The sequence below is a fragment of the Hylobates moloch genome, unplaced genomic scaffold (assembly GCF_009828535.3).
Source record: "Hylobates moloch isolate HMO894 unplaced genomic scaffold, HMol_V3 SCAFFOLD_11, whole genome shotgun sequence".
NCBI classification, from domain to species: Eukaryota; Metazoa; Chordata; class Mammalia; order Primates; family Hylobatidae; genus Hylobates; species Hylobates moloch.
The window spans coordinates 19,447,191-19,465,485 of NW_026652286.1; the positions used below are offsets into that span (position 1 = coordinate 19,447,191).

Sequence of the window (18,295 nt, forward strand, 5' to 3'; positions counted from 1 at the left end):
ACTAGGCCTTAATCTGGGGTCTTACACCACAGTCCTTAGCTCACATTTGAACATTCTCAGTAATAGGAACTCACTACTGTTTTGTTAAACACTTCTTTTTTACTTGATAGCTATTTTATCACTATTTCTATAACTTTTGTCCCTAGTACTCCCCTATGTCAAGCAAGTTGAAAACCTATACCCCAGAGCAGCCTTTCATACTTGTACTGTTAGCTACTGTAAAGGGTATTTGTTGGCTACCTTACTTTCCAATCTGTCAATTCTAAAAGGAACTCATAATTTCGGTTACATATTTTGGGAAAGATTGATCATATCCATGATAGTTTATATGTCAACTTGGCTAAGCTACAGTGCCCAGTTATTTAATCAAACCCTAACTTATGTGTTGCTATGAAGGTGTTTTGTAAATATGTGTAATATCTACAATCAACTGACTTTAATTAAAAGCTATTATCCTTAATAATATAGATGTGCCTCATCAAATCAGTTGAAAGGCCTGAAGTTTCCCAGAGGAGGAAGAAATTCTGCCTCAAGACCACGATATCAGCTTCTACCAGATAGTTTCCAGCCTGCTGGCCTGTCCTACAGATTTCACATATGTCAGACCCCACAATCAGGTGAGTTAACTCCTTGAAATAAATTTCTTCATATAATAAGATATCATATATATATATATATATTTATTTATCTACTTCCTATTGATTCTGTTTCTCCTAGTAGCCTGATAGGCATAATATCTCTGCATAAGAGGTAGATTTTTGATTAGCTACACTACTTTGTGTACATTATCCCAATGGCCCACTATAATTGGTTCAGAAATTGGCACAAGTCACAACTCTGGCAAGTGAGATACAAGAGATACTTTCTGGTGTCAGGGGAAAGAAGATTCTTCTTTTTTCCACTGAGCTACTGGGGCAAGAAGGTTTTTCTAACACTTGCTTGATATGAAAGAAGCAGCACACAGCTCTGATTATTGCTAGCAAACCAGCAGTTAAATTGTCCCAAGGAAGGAGACAGTGGCAGCCAATTTTGGCCAACACTATAGAAAGCAAAGTAGAGAGAAAGATTTACCAGGCCACTGAATTGAGCCTCAACTGAACATACTCCTGAAGTTTTAAGTTATAAGAATCCATAAATTATCTTTGTTACTTAAAATAGTTTGATGGGTTATGATTTTACTTGTAATTGAAAACATGCTAACTACTATAGCTATCATGCCCTTTAAGTCTTCTTTACTCCAAAGCAGGGGTGTCCAATCTTTTGGCTTCCCTGGGCCACTGAAAGATGAACAATAGCCTTGGGTCACATATACAATACACTAACACTAAGGATAACTAATGAGCTAAAAAAAAAAAATCACAAAAACATCTCCTAATGTTTTAAGAAAGTTTATAAATTTGTGTTAGGCCACATTCAAAGCCATCCTGGGCTGCATGTGGTCTTTGGGCCGGGGGTTGGACAAACTTGCTTTAAACCATGTATGTTAGTTAATTCTCATACTGCTATAAAGAACTGCTTGAGTCTGGGTAATTTATAAGGGAAAGAGATTTAGTTGACTCACAGTTCTCATGATTGTAAGGAAACTTATAATCATGGTGGAAGGCAAAGGGGAAGCAGGCACCTTCTTCACAGGGCAGGAGGGAGGACAGAGTAAGTGCAAGCCTGGGAGATGCCAGCTGCATATAAAACCATCAGATCTTGTGAGAGCTCACTCACTATCACCAGAACAGCATGAGGGAAACCACCTACAAGACTGGATTCCTTCACCTGGTCCTGCCCTTGCCAAATGGAGATTATGGAGATTACAATTTTAGGTAAGATTTGGATGGAGACATAGAGCCAAACCATATATATCACCATGTATATTTTGTTTCTTTAACCATACCCCACATAAAAAAAAAAATTCTCCATGCTGGCTGCTCTTTTCTGAATGTGTTCCAGTCTGCCTATGTCCCTAGATCTGAATTCCATAATGATCAGCAAGAAAAAAGTAAATCCTTGCTCCCCTTGTTCTAGTTATATTAATAGAGCTCAAGCTCAAGATGAAATTAGTTTTAGAATTTATTTCACACTGTTGACTTATACTGCCTAAATCCCTTTAGTCTTTTTCATGTACACTGCTGCTAAGCCTATTTCCTCCATACTGTACTTGGGTAGTTTTGCTATTTTTTTAAATGTAAGTACAATTTTTGTCTTATGCATTTTCTACAGTCCTTTCAGGATTCAGGGATTATCTTCAACAACAGAAATCTTCTTCATACTGCAGCAAAAGCCTGTAACAAATCACTACTGTCCAGTCTTAATTCCTTAGATAGTATAGTTATTATCCTGCTTACAGCTAAGTACTTGTAAAAATAAACATAAGATCTTATAGAGGATGTTTGCATTCTTGGATGTCCTAAAGCTTAGCTGTTTAACAGAAAATATTCATATAGTTTCATAACTCACTATGAGTAAATAACAAAGATGTAATAATCATTGTGGTATAAAGCTCAACATCATAATGTACAAGTATGAAAGTATATTAAAAAATGATGCACCACCACAAAATAAATGTGTCTTAAAACTCTTTAAGACAGAGTTTTCTGATGCTACATCAGTTATGTTTCTAGAATTGAATTGTTCTCTGAGTAAAGGAAACATCCATGAAGTTTGCTGACCAACTATTGAAAACTCAGCCACAACTTTAGACTCTGCTCATTATCTCATATATGCAATTACGTTAAGGCTAATTTTCCTAGATAGGCAGATTACATGGCCACTTTTCCCTCACCCATTCCCCTTCCATTGCTCTCCTCTTTCCTTTACTTCTTCTTTTCCTCCATTCTTCCTTTTTCCTTTCAAACTTTAATTTTCAGTATTTTTGCATGTGCATTTTACAAGTGTTAAAAGTAATAGAAAAGTATCATCCTATGTTCTCCAGGATGTAAGTAGAATGTTGCTTGTGATCCAGAACACTTGCTAAATGAGAACACTTTCTCAATCCAACCCCAGTAAAAGTCAAGGGACGCAGCAGTAGAATGCAAACAATACCTTGGTTGTAGGCAGCCGTTTCTGAGGTTCTCTAACTGTAATAAGTATTGTTAATCCCGACACTGGCAAGTCATTTGCACTTGTAGTACAAGTTATAAACCCATTTTACTATAAATGACTAAGGTGCTCTAGTATATATCTGAGACTGGTGATATAAGAATAGCTACCACTCACTGTGTACTTATTAGAATTGAACATGGAACATGGAACTTCATCATTCTTCTAACGGCATACAATCTAATAAGAGGAGTTAAGAACAAATTGCTTCACAAATTATAAAAATCAGTCCACTCACAAGGTTGGGCATCCTGTAGTTAATAAGTGCTCATCCATCTTGGCTACAGAAATCTAAAATTCCCATGGTTTCTAAGGTGCTTGATATAAAAGGGTACTTTTGCTGTCCAGGAATAAATAATTTTGTTTCACAGACAGTAGACTTATTTATGTAAAATCAGGGCTGCTGGATAAAGCAATTTAAAAATATAAAATCTGTTCACAAATTTTCAAGAAAAACTTTTAATTTGGAATTTTCTTAGACAGCACAGGAAGAAAACCATCTATTACGTTTATCCTCCTAGGATATAACACTCTTCCAGCCTAACCAATAGTATTAAATAAAGGCTTTGAGTAATTATACATCTTTAATCTCAAGCACAGTAATGAATACTACCATAATATGCAACAAATGTACAATGCAGACATACACAACTGGCAAAAACATAAAAATGGTCCATGAAAATGATTAATGATGATGGTCATGATTCTCTCTGGATCACTTAATTTTTGCTATGTAACAAACTACCACAAAATGTAGTGGCTTCTTAAGATTCTACGGGTCAGCAATCTAAATTGGGCTTAGCTTGGTGATTCTTTTGACAGTGGGTTGACTGAGGCCTAGTTGGTACCACATGGCCTCACTTACACATTGGGAAGTTGGTTGGGGTAAAGATGATGACTGGACCATATGTCTCCAGCATTTAGCAGGTTAGCCCAAGTTTTTCCAAAGAAAGAGTGGTCTTGTTTCAAAAGTAGCAATGTAGGGCAATCCCAATGCACAAGAACTTTTAAAGTTTCTGACTGTGCCCTGTTTTCTAATATCCTATTAGCCAAGGGAAGTCAAATAGCTCAGTTCAGATTCAAGGGCTATAGTAACAGACTTCACCTCTTGATGGAAAGTGTTGATGGACATCATGCAAAGAATGCATACAGAAAAGAGACAAAATTCTAGGAAGCATTTTTATAAACAATATATCATACTCTTTTTATATTTAGGAGTTAATTTGTAATTAGGAAGGAGAAAGTGTACTTTTTTCCCTCTAACCTAGATTCCCTTCTGCTGATTGAGACTTTTTATGGTTACAAGGTAGTTTCTTTTTAAAAGCATTAAGAGAAACACGCAGTGTCGGTTGGTGATTGACAGTACAACTCCTAAGCAGACTAAAGGGCAAGGTTCCAGTGCCAGAAATATAAATCTGGGTAGAGACCAAATAGGAGTCTGTGGCACAGGGGTCTGTCAAAGGTGAATACATGATAATCTGGGAGAAAGTAGCATGTTAGCAGCAGGGTTCTGTAAGAAGATAATGTGTATATAGACCTAGTCATGTTAGCATCAAGTAATAGTTTGAAAGCATTATCTTTACTAACCATTGTCCTTCCTTGCCTTCCCTTCAAGAAATACTTTTTAAAAACTGATTTAGTCATTCATTTGTAGCTCACACATTGACTTTAACAAAATATATTTTAGAAATAATAAAACACAATTATATTTCTCTCTCTCAGTAACCCTTTTAAAATTTATTCAGTGGAGTAATCTTTCCCCACTCTGGAATAACAATCTAGCAGGTCCCAAACTTTTACCACTCACTCATATGTAATAGACAGTCCCATGGCCACTGAGTTGCAGACTTATTCATCTCAGGAGTTAAGACTGTCCAGTGCTCAACTATAAAAACAAACAACAAATAAATATTTACTGAGCTTCTACTAAATGTCAGGCACTTTTCTAGTCATCTGAGATACAAAGAAAATAAAGTACCCATGATTGTAGAGCTTATATTCCAGGAAACAATAAAAATCAATACATTTGGAAATATCTATTTCTGTTTACAGCAGTTTAACTTGATCAGACCAACTCTTCCACAGAACAAAACTAGAAAAGCTAGATAAGACAATTATAATTACCCATTTGAAGGAATCAGAGAGTTATAAAAACAGCTAAGACTTGAGGGAACAAAGAAAAGTGAAAACAGGTGAGTCCAACATTGGAGCAGGTATTCCACTAATGGCCTACTTATTTGCAAGTGGATGCTGAGAGCTGAAGAAACTGAGGAGAACTTTCGGCAGCTTCATAGGATACAGGAGACAAATATTAGAGTTCAGGACCCATCCAGGTGGATATGACCAGGAAATAGCCCCAGAATTTCAGACGAGGCTCTAAAGGGCTAAAACTGGGATTAAACTAGAAGGGTCAACAAAAAATAGATTATTACACAAGTACTGAAATTCAGTTTCCAATCGATTCAAGCCTTATTGCATTAGGGTAACATAGTCTCAGATGAATTGCCTGCCAAAAGCAACATTAAGTGGTATCTGGAGGAAGACACCTTCAAGACTCTCAAATTATCTCCACAATTTTTTAAAAAACAATGTGCGAAATAAAATAAAAATTCCTAGACAGACACAAGGATAAGAACACATACCAAGCTTAAGGAATATGTTATAGAAACAGACATGCAGAATACAGAATAGAGTTATCAGAATGGACTATAAAATGACTGGTTAATATACTCAAGGAAACAAAGGACAAACTAGATAACTTTATCCCAGAAATGGCTCTATAGAAAACAGTTAAATAAAATAAAAATCAGACCAAATGGAAAACAGAAAATTATAATAATTAAAATTAAGAATTCTCTAGATGGGCTTAAGAGCAGCTCACAGACAGCCAAAGAGAGAATTAGGGACATGAAACACAGTTCATTAGAAACTATTCAGACTGAGGAAGAGATTGGAAATAATTTGGAATATACAAAAAAAAAAAAGAGCATAAGAGACATGGTGAGAAAACCTAACATACATATGACCAGAATTCCAAAAAAGAGGAAAGAAAAAATGGAGTAAAAGCAATATTTAAAAACAATGGCCAAGCTTCCAAAATGATTCAAGATTTCAAACCACAGATTAAAGAAACACATAAACTACAAAGAAGATAAACATAGATACAAAAGCAAAAATGCAAAACTAGGACCATCATAGTAAAATATGAAAAGACAACAGGAAATAAAATTACTAAGAACAGCCAGAAGAAAAAAGATACATTACACTCAAGAGAGCAAGTCAGAACTAAAATAAGCGAAGCCAGAAGACCAAAATAGCTAACAATCAAATTTCCATCAAAAATTAAAGGCAGATAGAGATATTCTCAGATAAAGAAAATTGAGTTAGTTCACCTGCAGGAGACCTATATTAAAAGAACTATTAAAAAGAGTTTTCTTCAGGTAGAAGAAAATAATCACAAATACAACCAAAGCAATGAATGGGAAAAATGGGAAAAAAAGCAATGGAAAGTGTAAGTATATGGTAATTACAGATTAATACAGACTGTACAAAATAATAATTTTGAGAGAGTTCAATATATATGTAGAATTAAAATATATGCTAGTGGCACAAAAGGAAAAAATAGAATTAATGTAGTTAACATGATCCAAGGTCCTTGCAACTACAATGTCCTGGAAGAGGTAAAATTACTAATTTATGTTAGACTTCCCTTTTTTTTTTTCGTTTTGTTTTTGAGACAGAGTCTCGCCCTGTTGCCCAGGCTGGAGTGCAATGGCGTGACGTCGGCTCACTGCAACCTCCGCCTCCTGGGTTCAAGCGATTCTCCTGCCTCAGCCTCCCGAGTAGCTGGGATTACAGGCACACGCCACGATGCCCAGCTAATTTTTTGTACCTTTATTAGAGACAGGGTTTCACCATGTTGGCCAGGCTGGTCTTGAACTCCTGACCTTGTGATCCGCCTGCCTCGGCCTCCCAAAGTGCTGGGATTACAGGCGTGAACCACCGCGCCCGGCCATGTTAGTCTTTCCTAAGACAATCATGTAGGCTGTGATCACCAAAGTAACGTCAAAATGATTAATAAAATAATGTATAACAAATAAGAGAGCAGACGAAGAAATGGACTAATTTTTAAAAGGCAATAAAGGAGAGAAAAAGGAACATAGAATAGGTTGAACAAATAGAGAACAAACAGAAACATGGTGGGTAGATTTAAACCCAAATACATCAGTAATTACACCAAGTATTACTGAAGTAAATACTCTAATTAAAAGATAAAGGAGTGTTAGATTGAATTTTAACAATCAAATTTTAGGCTGCTTGTAAATGACACAATTCAAATGTTAGTATCAAGAAAAGGTGAAAGTAAGAAGACAGAAATAGATGTCATGCAAATATTAAACAAAGGAAAGATGGTAGAGTTACACTATTATCAAAATACAATTCATCAGGTCATCATAACCCTGATACAAAATTCAAGAAAGACATTACATGATAAACTAAGGCCAGCTAGGCACAGCGGCTCATGCCTGCAATGCCAGCATTTTGGGAGGCGGAGGCAGAAGCACTGTTTGAGCCCAGGAGTTTGAAACCATCCTGGGCAACATGGCAAGACTCTGTCTCTTTCAAAAATACAAAAAATAGCCAGGCATGGTGGTGTGCGCCTGTGGTCCCAGCTACTAAAGAGGCTGAGGTGGGAGGATCACTTGGGTCTGGGGAGTGGAGGTTGCAGTGAGCCAAGATTGTACCACTGCACTCAAGCCTGGGTGACAGAGCAAGACTCTATCTCAAACAACAACAACAAACTTAAAGGCCAATCTCTCTCATGGATAAAACAACAAAGTAATGGATATTAACAAAATATGTACAAACCAAATTCAACTACCCATACAAAAGATGATATTATCAGGTTGACATCCAGATGGCAAGATCCATGAGGCAGTCAAGTATGCAGTACTGAAGACAGGAGAGAGGTAAGGACTGAAGAGAGCTTTTGTAATTGCCTTAGAATAGTAAGACTTAGTAAAGGTTTATTAAATGAATATATAACAAATTTTTAAAATGGAAGAATTCTTTTGGTCTTAGATTTAGGCCAAGACCCTCAGGAGATAGATATCTGATGCTAAAAGAAATATCAAATAAAAATGTGATTTTCTCAAATACAAGGCCTAGAGGTTTCATTAATCTTGGGCCCTCACAGGGAAGTTTATTTACTTAATATTATAAAACAGATTAGAAAATGAATAAGAAAGAATTTTTAAAAGAAAACTTCCTTGGTGAGAACTGCTTTATCCCTTGATTTTCTTAACATTTAATTTTATTCTTTTTACATGATGTTCAAATGCTGAATCCTATATTCCACATAATTGTCACATAAAAATGTCTACTTCCTCTGTGCTTAAATTCCACTGCCCCAGTGTGTGCCTGCTTCTGACACCCACACGAGTTCTCTCTCTCATATAAGGCCTATACAATGCTTGGTGGTAATTTCTCCTTCTAGATACCCATAGGGCTTTTTTGGGTTGTTGTTTTTGTACAAGTTTATGGGGCAGATGTGAAATTTTGTTACAAGTATATAATGCGTATCCTCAAGTCAGGGCATTTAGGCTGTCCAGCACCAGAGTGCATTTTTTAAAACTATACTCATTTTATTCTGCAATCAAACACTGAATTTATTCCTTCCAACTACATGTTTGTACCATTTAACCCACTTCTCTTCATCCTCTCTCCTCCCCAGCGCAGTCACCTTTCCTAGTCCCTGTTATCTTTCCACTCAACCTCCATATGATCAAAATGTTTAATTCCTACATGTAAGTGAGAACATACAATATTTGTCTTTATGTGCCCAGCTTATTTCAAATAAGATAAGGACCTCTAGTTCCATCCACATTACTTCAAATGACATGATTCCATTTTTTTTGTTGCTGTTTTTTGTTGTTGTTATTGTTGTTGTTGTTGTTGTTGTTTGAGACCAAGTCTTGCTCTGTCAGCCAGGCTGGAGTGCAGTGGTGGCTCACTGCAACCTCCCATCTCCCGGGCTCAAGCAATTCTCCTGCCTCAGCCTCCCAAGTAGCTGGGATTACAGGCGTGTGCCACCATGCCCTGCTAATTTTTGTATATTTAGTAGAGATGGGGTTTCACAGTGTTGGCCAGGCTGGTCTCGAAATCCTGACTTCAGGTAATCTGCCTGCTTCAGCCTCCCAAAGTGCTGGGATTACAGGTGTAAGCCACCATGCCTGGCCAATTTCATTCTTTCTTAAGGTCAAATAGTATTTCATTATGTATACACATACATTTTCCTTATCCATTTATCTGTTGATGAACACTTAGATTGATTCCATATCTTTGCTATTGTGAATAGCACTGTGATAAATATGCTAGTACATGTATCCCTTTGATATACTAATTTCTTTTCATTAGGTAGATACCCAGCAGGGGTATTGCTGGATTGAATGGTAATTCTATTTGTAGTTTTTGAAGAAATCTCCTTACTGTTTTCCATAATGGCTGAATAGTTGTTAAATATTTTCTCCCATTCAATAGGTTTTCTCTTCACTCTATTGATTATTTCTTTTGCTGTGCAGAAGCTTTTCAATTTAATTCTCATTTATTTATGTTTGGGTTTGTTGCCTGTACTTTTGAGGTCTTTGTTATAAATTATTTGCCTAAACCAAGGTACAGGTGAGTTTTCTTCTAGCCTTTTTAATAGTTTCTGCTCTCACATTTAACTTAATTCATATTGAGTTGATTTTTATATATGAAGAGAGACAGGGGTCCAGTTTCATTCTTCTGCATGTGGCTATCCAATTTTCCCATCACCATTTACTGAACAGGGTATACTTTCTCCTACAGCTTTGTCAAAGATCAGCTGGCTGTAAATATATGGCTTTATTTCTGAGTTCTCTATTCTGTTCCATTGATCTATGTGTCTATTTTTATACCAATACCAGGCTGTTTTGGTTTTGTAACATGTTTTCAAGTCAGGTAATGTGATGCCTCTAACTTTGTTCCTTTTGCTCAAGATTGCGTTGGCTATTCAAGCTCTTTTTGGTTGCATATGAGTTTTAGAATTGTTTTTTCTAACTTGTGCAGAATGACATTGGTGTTTGATACAGATTGCAGTGAATCTGTAGATTGCTTTGGGCAATATGGTCATTGTAATGATATTAGTTCTTCAGATCCATGAGCATGGGATGTTTATCAATTTGTTTGTGTCACCTTCAATTTATTTCATTAGTGTTTTGTAGTTTTTCTTATAGAGATCTTTCGGCTCCTTGATTAAATTTATTCCTAAGTATTTATATTTTTGTAGCTATTGTAAGTGGAATTGCCTTCTTGATTTCTTTTTCAGTTAGATCATTACTGGTGTATAAAAGTGTTACTGACTTTTGTATGCTAATTTTGTATCCTGAAACTCTACTAAATTCATTTATTAAATCTAAAAGGTTTCTGGCAGAGTCTTTAGCTTGTTCCAGATATAAAATGATATGATCAACAAAGAGGAATAATTTGACTTCCTTTTTTCCCATTTGGATGACTTATTTCTTTGTCTTGCCTCCTTACTCTGGGTAGGACTTCCAGTACTATGTTGAAAGGCAGTGGTGAATGTGAGCATCTTTGTCTTGTAACAGTTCTTAGAGAAAAGACTTTCAACTTCTCTTTATTCAGTATGATGTTAGCTATGGGTGTGTAATACATGGCAACTTACTATTTTAAGGAATGTTCCTTCTATGCCTAGATTTTTGAGAGTTTTTATCATGAAGGGATGTTGAATTTTACTAAATGTTGTTTCTGTGTATATTGAGATTAATATATGGCTCTTGTACATCATTCTGTTGATGTGATGTATTATGCTTATTGATTAGTGTATATTGAATCATTCTTGCATCCCAAGTATAAATCTCACTTAATCATGGTGAATCTTTTTGATGTGTTTTGCATTATTTGCTAGTATTTTGTTAAGGATTTTTGCATCTATGCTACTCAGGGCTACTGGTCTGTAGACTTTTTTGTTTATTTTTTATTTTTTGGTATCTTTGGTTTTGATGTCAGGGTGATTCTGATCTTGTAGGATTAGTTAGGGAGAATTATGTCCTCTGATTTTTTGGAATAGTTTCAGGGAAATTTGTACTAGTACTTCTTTGCATTGGCAGAATTCAGCCATGAATCCATATAGTCCTGGGCTTTTCTTTGTTGAGAAACTTTTTATTATTGTCTCAACCTTGCTACACATAACTGGTCTGTTCAGGATATCTTTTTCTTCCTTGTTCAATCTCAGGTTGTATGTTTCTCAGAATTTATCCATTTCTTCTAGGTTTTCTAGTTTGCAAGCATAAAGTTGTTCATAAGTCTCTAATGATCTTTTTTTTATTTTGTGTTATAAGTTGTAATGTCTCCTTTTTCATTTCTGGTTTTGTTTATTTGGGTCTTTTTTTCTTGGTTAGTCGAACTAGTGGCTTATCAATTTTGTTTATATTTTTGAGGAACCAACTTTTTGTTTCATTGATCCTTTATATTGTTTCTTTAGTCTCTTATTTAGCTTCAGTTTGATCTTTTTATATATTTTCTTCCACTATTTAGGGATTTTGTATGTTCTTGTTTTTCTAGTTCCTTGAGGTGCATTATTAGATTGTCAGTTTGTAAGCTTTCTAATTGTTTGATGTAAGCCATATATTACTATAAACTTCCCTTTTTTTTTAGTCTTTTAGCATTCTTTAATTATATATATATATTTTTTTATTATACTTTAAGTTCTAGGGTACATGTGCACAACGTGCAGGTTTGTTACATATATATACATGTGCCATGTTGGTGTGCTGCACCCATTAACTCGTCATTTACATTAGGTATATCTCCTAATGCTATCCCTCTTATCCTAGTATCCATTGATGGATGGACTTTAAAATGGCACTTTAAATTTAATTGAAATAAAGAAAAAGCAAAACTACATACAACCAAGTATCTAAAAATGAAAGGAAGATGTATAATGGAAGTCAGCAGTGCTGTTCAAATAAAGAAACCATACATTAGTTCCAAATTACAACTCATGTAGTCTGGGGTTTGAATTTTAAAATTAATGAACATTTTTTATTCTACTGTATATATGTATTCATTTTAATATAAAATAAGTTTAATTTACTTGTTGGCAAGTCAAATTGATGCTCCAGGAAGACATACTATGTCTTTCCTTAGCCTTGAATACTCACTGACAATGCTGCTGAAAAGTACTAGAAGACTGAAATGATGCATCCAGAGAAGGAACAGAAACTATGACAAACCTTTTTTCCTGTTGGCGGTTCTCATTAGCTTCAAAACTCTGTAGCTATTACATAAGAAGAATATTATGGCAAATAGCTAATGGTTTTAGTCTAAGGAAAAAAAAATATACTCTTTAACATCTCTGAAAAAAGTTCATTAAAACCTAAAATTGGTAGTATGAGTTTTAGTGGATTTTCATTTCTTTTTTTAAGTTCAGTAAGAGTAAGAAAAATTAATTCCTTCTGTAGACGCAAATTAATTAGCTGGGTGTGTTTCAGAAGAAAATTTCTTTTAGCCACACTCTATTGTAGTGACCTCTCTCTGAAAGGGTTTTTCTGTGCCTTCCATTTGCTGAGTTTTATTCCTGTGAATATTGTGTATTATTTCTCATTTTAAAAGAATATGCAAGTGTATATTAGTACGAAATAATCTCCCCAACTAGGCATTAGCTTAGTTTATGTAGATCTTAATTGCCATTATTTTGCAAAAGGGTGATTGGTGATTAGACTGAAATCTGCAAGTGCAATGCAAGAATAAGACTTAGAATCTGATTTTTTGTTGAGTTAATGTTATCTAATACAGCATTCCTTTTTGGTCTGTAAGATTTCACTTCCTATATTAATAAAATACACATCATGAAATATTTTCAGATGTGGTCCAGTGTACTGAAATTTATATCTTTAGTCCATTTACTAACATTAATAAATATATACAGTGTCCCAATAATTATAAACATTTTAGGTAGTTGACTACTGTGACAATTAGGTGGGTTTTATAATTCAATTATTATTAATTTTAGGTACAAAATATATTTTTAGCCACTCAATATATATATGTGACACCTAAAATAAATTATTCAAAAATCTGAAGATTAACTACAGCTCTAGGTGCACAAAAATAGCACCAGTTGTTGGCCATAGTAGATTTAATAAACTTGTAACAATTTCTTTTAATTCAAACCCTACATTACCTTGTAGAAAATAGGGCCTGCTGATAATAGGGCACATATAAAAATGATTTTATCTAATAACACATTTTCTTGCAGTAAGTCCCTTAGGAATGTTCCACATAATTCAAACTATATATGAATACCATTACAAAATCAAAAGAATAAATCATCTGTATTTTAAGCTTAACTTTGGAAATAATATCCTAAATACAAATGGATGCTTTTGAGATCTTTAAGAAAATCGGTCTGCTGCAGACATTTTCTGAATACTTCTATGTGTCAGGTACTATGTTAGATAATGAGGTAACAAAGGAAGACATAGTCCCTATTCTCATAAAGCTCACAGCAAATAATACTAGTATACAACTTCATGATTCACAGAATATTTTAACAGAGATGATTATATTTTGACCTGTATCACAATCCTATAAATTATATAATGTAAACATTTTTATCATTATAGAAACGTTGGCTTAGAGAATTTTCTATTAGGTTACTTAGTAATAGGGTATAGAATAGTGCTCAACAAATATTTGATAATGATGGAGTAAAAACGTTGCTCAAGGTCACACAGCTAGTAGTGGTAAAGCTAAGAATTAAACTCAGATCAAGTAAATTCTAAGACCATGAAGTCAAAGTATTACTATAGATAGCTTTAAGAGGTTCATTCAGGGCATGTGTTTGCACTCCCCTCTGTGATGAACCTGATTCAGCAACTGCTTAATATAGTAATTCTTTTTTATTTTATTAATAAACTTTAAATTCTGGGATACATGTGCAGAATGTCCAGGTTTGTTACATAGGTATACACGTGCCATGGTGGTTTGCTGCACCCAACAACCAGTCATCTACATTAGGCATTTCTCCTAATGCTATCCCTGTCCTGAACGCACACCCCCTGGCAGGCACCAGTGGGTGATGTTCCCTGCCCTGTGTCCATGTGTTCTCACTGTTCAAATCCCACTTATGAGTGAGAGCATGTGGTATTTGGTTTTCTGTTCCTGTGTTAGTTTGCTGAGAATGATGCTTTCCAGCTTCATCCATGTCCCTGCAAAGGACATGAACTCATCCTCTTTTATGGCTCCATAGTATTCCATGGTGTATATGTGCCACATTTTCTTTATCCAGTCTATCACTGATGGGCTTTTGAGTTGGTTCCAAGTATTTGCTGTTGTGAACAGTGCTGCAGTAAACATATGTGTGCATGTGTCTTTATAGTAGAATAATTTATAATCCTTTGGGTATATACCCAGTAATGGGATTGCTGGGTCAAATGGTATTTCTAGTTCTAGATCCTTGAGGAATCGCCACATTGTTTTCCACAATGGTTCAACTAATTTACATTCCCACCAACAGTGTAAAAGCGTTCCTATTTTTCCACATCCTCTCCAGCATATGTTATTTCCTGACTTTTTAATGATCGCCATTCTAACTGGCGTGAGACGGTATCTCACTGTGGTTTTGATTTGCATTTCTCTAATGACCAACCAGTGATGATAACCTTTTTTTCATGTTTGTTGACCGTGTAAATGTCTTCTTTTGAGAAGTGTCTGTTCATATCCTTTGCCCACTTTTTGACGGTGTTGTTTTTTTCTGTAAATTTGTTTAAGTTCTTTGTAGATTATGGATATTAGCCCTTTGTCAGATGGATAGATTGCAAAAATTTTCTTTCATTCTGTAGGTTGCCTGTTCACTCTGATGACAGTTTCTTTTGCTGTGCAGAAGCTCTTTAATTAGATCCCAATTTTCAATTTTGGCTTTTAGTATAGTAATTCTTGACCTATATATTTATTCTTTTAAAAGGATAGAATGGCATGCCAGGAGAAAAAGTCTATTGATTGATTTAGTTTTAGCATCCAACCTTGGGGGGGGGGGGGGGGGGGAGAAGACAGTGGGAAATAAAAAGAAATTATAGAGATCTTGTATTTTTGTCACCAGTGTGGATCGTTAGGCCACTAGCAGGTATTGTAAGACAGCAATCATCTGCCTAATAACAAACTTTATTGTTTGCTTGAGAATGTTAGTATCAACCAAATGTCAATATTAAATTAGAATTAACCAGATTAGCCTCATGCCAACTTAACTAGGTTTCCTGGAGGGACCACATATCTTAACTTAAAAAAGAGCAACAACAAAATCTGAAACCACATGATTTTACACAAGTATTTAAATGAATTCATTCAGATTTAGGGTCAATTATTTGGGTTAATTTGTGTTAAAATGAGACTTACAATAAATATTTATTGTAAGGGTATTTGTAGGATTGCTAGGTGGGGTGTCAAAATGTCCAGAAATGCTGTGTGACCAGAGAAATCTTTTCTGCAGTTGGGCCTGTTTAATAATGACAAAATGCCAGGGCTAGATTTAACAGATTTCTAAAATAACAGGAAGCTCACATTCAGTGATTTTTGATATAATAGCTAACATTTATTGAACCCTTACTATGTGACAGGCATTGTTTTAAGCACTTTCCTTGTATTGATGCATATAATCTTCAGATACATGTATTAAATATGTGATATTATATTCCCCTATTCTACAGATGAAGAAACTGAGGCAGAGAAGTTAAGAGACTTCTTGAAGGTTACACAGCTAGTAAATAGTACAGCTGGGATTCTAACCCAGGTATTAGGATTCTAAAGCCTGTACTATTAAGTACTATGCCATACTACCCCTGCAGACAAGGAGAATTACCAGGTCTAATACAACAAATGACTGATAGCTACCATTTGAGTTATTACTATGTGCCAGACATTGAGTTAAGGGCTTTCTGCTTATTTCATTGACTCCTTATAAAAACAAAAATCATTCAGGTAGTTACAACTACACCTATTTTATGCATCAGATAACTGACTCAGAATGTTGAAATAATCTGTCTATTGTTATGGGTAGTGGCAGGCTGAGATTCTAACCCTAGTTGTTCTGTTTCAATGCCTCTCTTCTTCATCACTGCATAATATTACAATGTTCTGGAAGCAATATACTACTTTTAGAGTTGGAATTCATCCTACATATTTTGTACCTCACAAGGCTCTTGATAGGTTTCAGGAGAAAAAGATGGAGCTGGAAAAGGTTATAACATGCTGAAGGAGTTACCAATATGGAGTTCTCCTATCTAATTCATGTATAATGTTAATTAGCTGATTTAGCTATTCCACAATGTATACATATTTCAAAACAACATGTTTTCCATGGTAACTATATGCAGTTTTTGTCAATTAAAAATTAATATGTCTTAGACATTAAGTCCTTGCCCACGCCTATGTCCTGAATGGTATTGCCTAGGTTTTCTTGTAAACACCAAAAGCAATGGCAACAAAAGCCAAAATTGACAAATGGGATCTCATTAAACTAAAGAGCTTCTGCACAGCAAAAGAAACTACCATCAGAGTGAACAGGCAACCTACAGAATGGGAGAAAATTTTTGCAACCTACTCATCTGACAAAGGGCTAATATCCAGAATCTACAATGAACTCAAACAAATTTACAAGAAAAAAACAAACAACCCCATCAAAAAGTGGGCAAAGGACATGAACAGACACTTCTCAAAAGAAGACATTTATGCAGCCAAAAAACACATGAAGAAATGCTCATCATCACTGCCCATCAGAGAAATGCAAATCAAAACCACAGTGAGATACCATCTCACACCAGTTAGAATGGCCATCACTAAAAAAATCAGGAAATAACAGGTGCTGGAGAGGATGTGGAGAAATAGGAACACTTTTACACTGTTGGTGGGACTGTAAACTAGTTCAACCATTGTGGAAGTCAGTGTGGCGATTCCTCAGGGATCTAGAACTAGAAATACCATTTGACCCAGCCATCCCATTACTGGGTATATACCCAAAGGACTATAAATCATGCTGCTATAAAGACACATGCACACGTATGTTTATTGAGGCACTATTCACAATAGCAAAGAGTTGGAACCAACCCAAATGTCCAACAACGATAGACTGGATTAAGAAAATGTGGCACATATACACCATGGAATACTATGCAGCCATAAAAAATGATGAGTTCATGTCCTTTGTAGGGACATGGATGAAACTGGAAAACATCATTCTCAGTAAACTATCGCAAGGACAAAAAACCAAACACTGCATGTTCTCACTCATAGGTGGGAATTGAACAATGAGAACACATGGACACAGGAAGGGGAGCATCACACTCCGGGGACGGTTGTGGGGTTGGGGGAGGGGGGAGGGACAGCATTAGGAGATATACCTAATGCTAAATGACGAGTTAATGGGTGCAGGAAATCAACATGGCACATGGATACATATGTAACAAACCTGCACATTGTGCACATGTACCCTAAAACCTAAAGTATAATAAAAATAAATAAATAAATAAATAAATATGTCAAAATACAAAAAATGCCGATATGGCAAATAATGATCAGATGCCATATTTTAAAAATTATATAAAAATTTGAATTTTCCAAAGAAAAATAATTCAACAATATGTGAGGATTACTAAGTAGATAATTCATAACAATAACAGTAGTAATAATTATTGAATTTAAGGTGTCACTCAGGAATTTGAGAGAATTAACATTCTCTCCTTATACACAGACATCTCCTAAACTGACAGACGTTAGTTATTCCATAAACACAAGTTTGGCAATGTTTTTATACAGGGTTTGAAGAACAACTAGCTTACTAAATACAAATCTAAAATATTTTCCTCTGCTTAATTCCAAATGGTGGTCCCATCAGATCCAATTTAAAATACACTGGCAGAGATGAGCATGTAAGCTGGCACTAGGCCGGCTCAGGAGTCAAGGGACTTTAACTCCATGCATGGATGCACAGCGCATATTTTAATATTTTCAGGGGAAAAACAGTCAAAGCTAAGCAGGAGAAAATCCTGGCTTTAACTGATTATATTACATGTGTACAAAATGGTATTGCCCCTATGAATTCCCAAAGAATCTAGTGCTGATAGTAAATAAATGTTAAGAGGCCCTTTTAAAATAATAACAAAAGCACTAA

General features: G+C 35.3%; 1 protein-coding gene across 4 annotated transcripts in view; it reads right to left on the reverse strand.

Annotated features, from left to right (window-relative positions):
* The window catches only part of METTL15 (methyltransferase 15, mitochondrial 12S rRNA N4-cytidine), a 253,088-nt gene that overhangs the window by 72,190 nt on the left and 162,603 nt on the right, over positions 1 to 18,295 (reverse strand). The window lies entirely within an intron of this gene.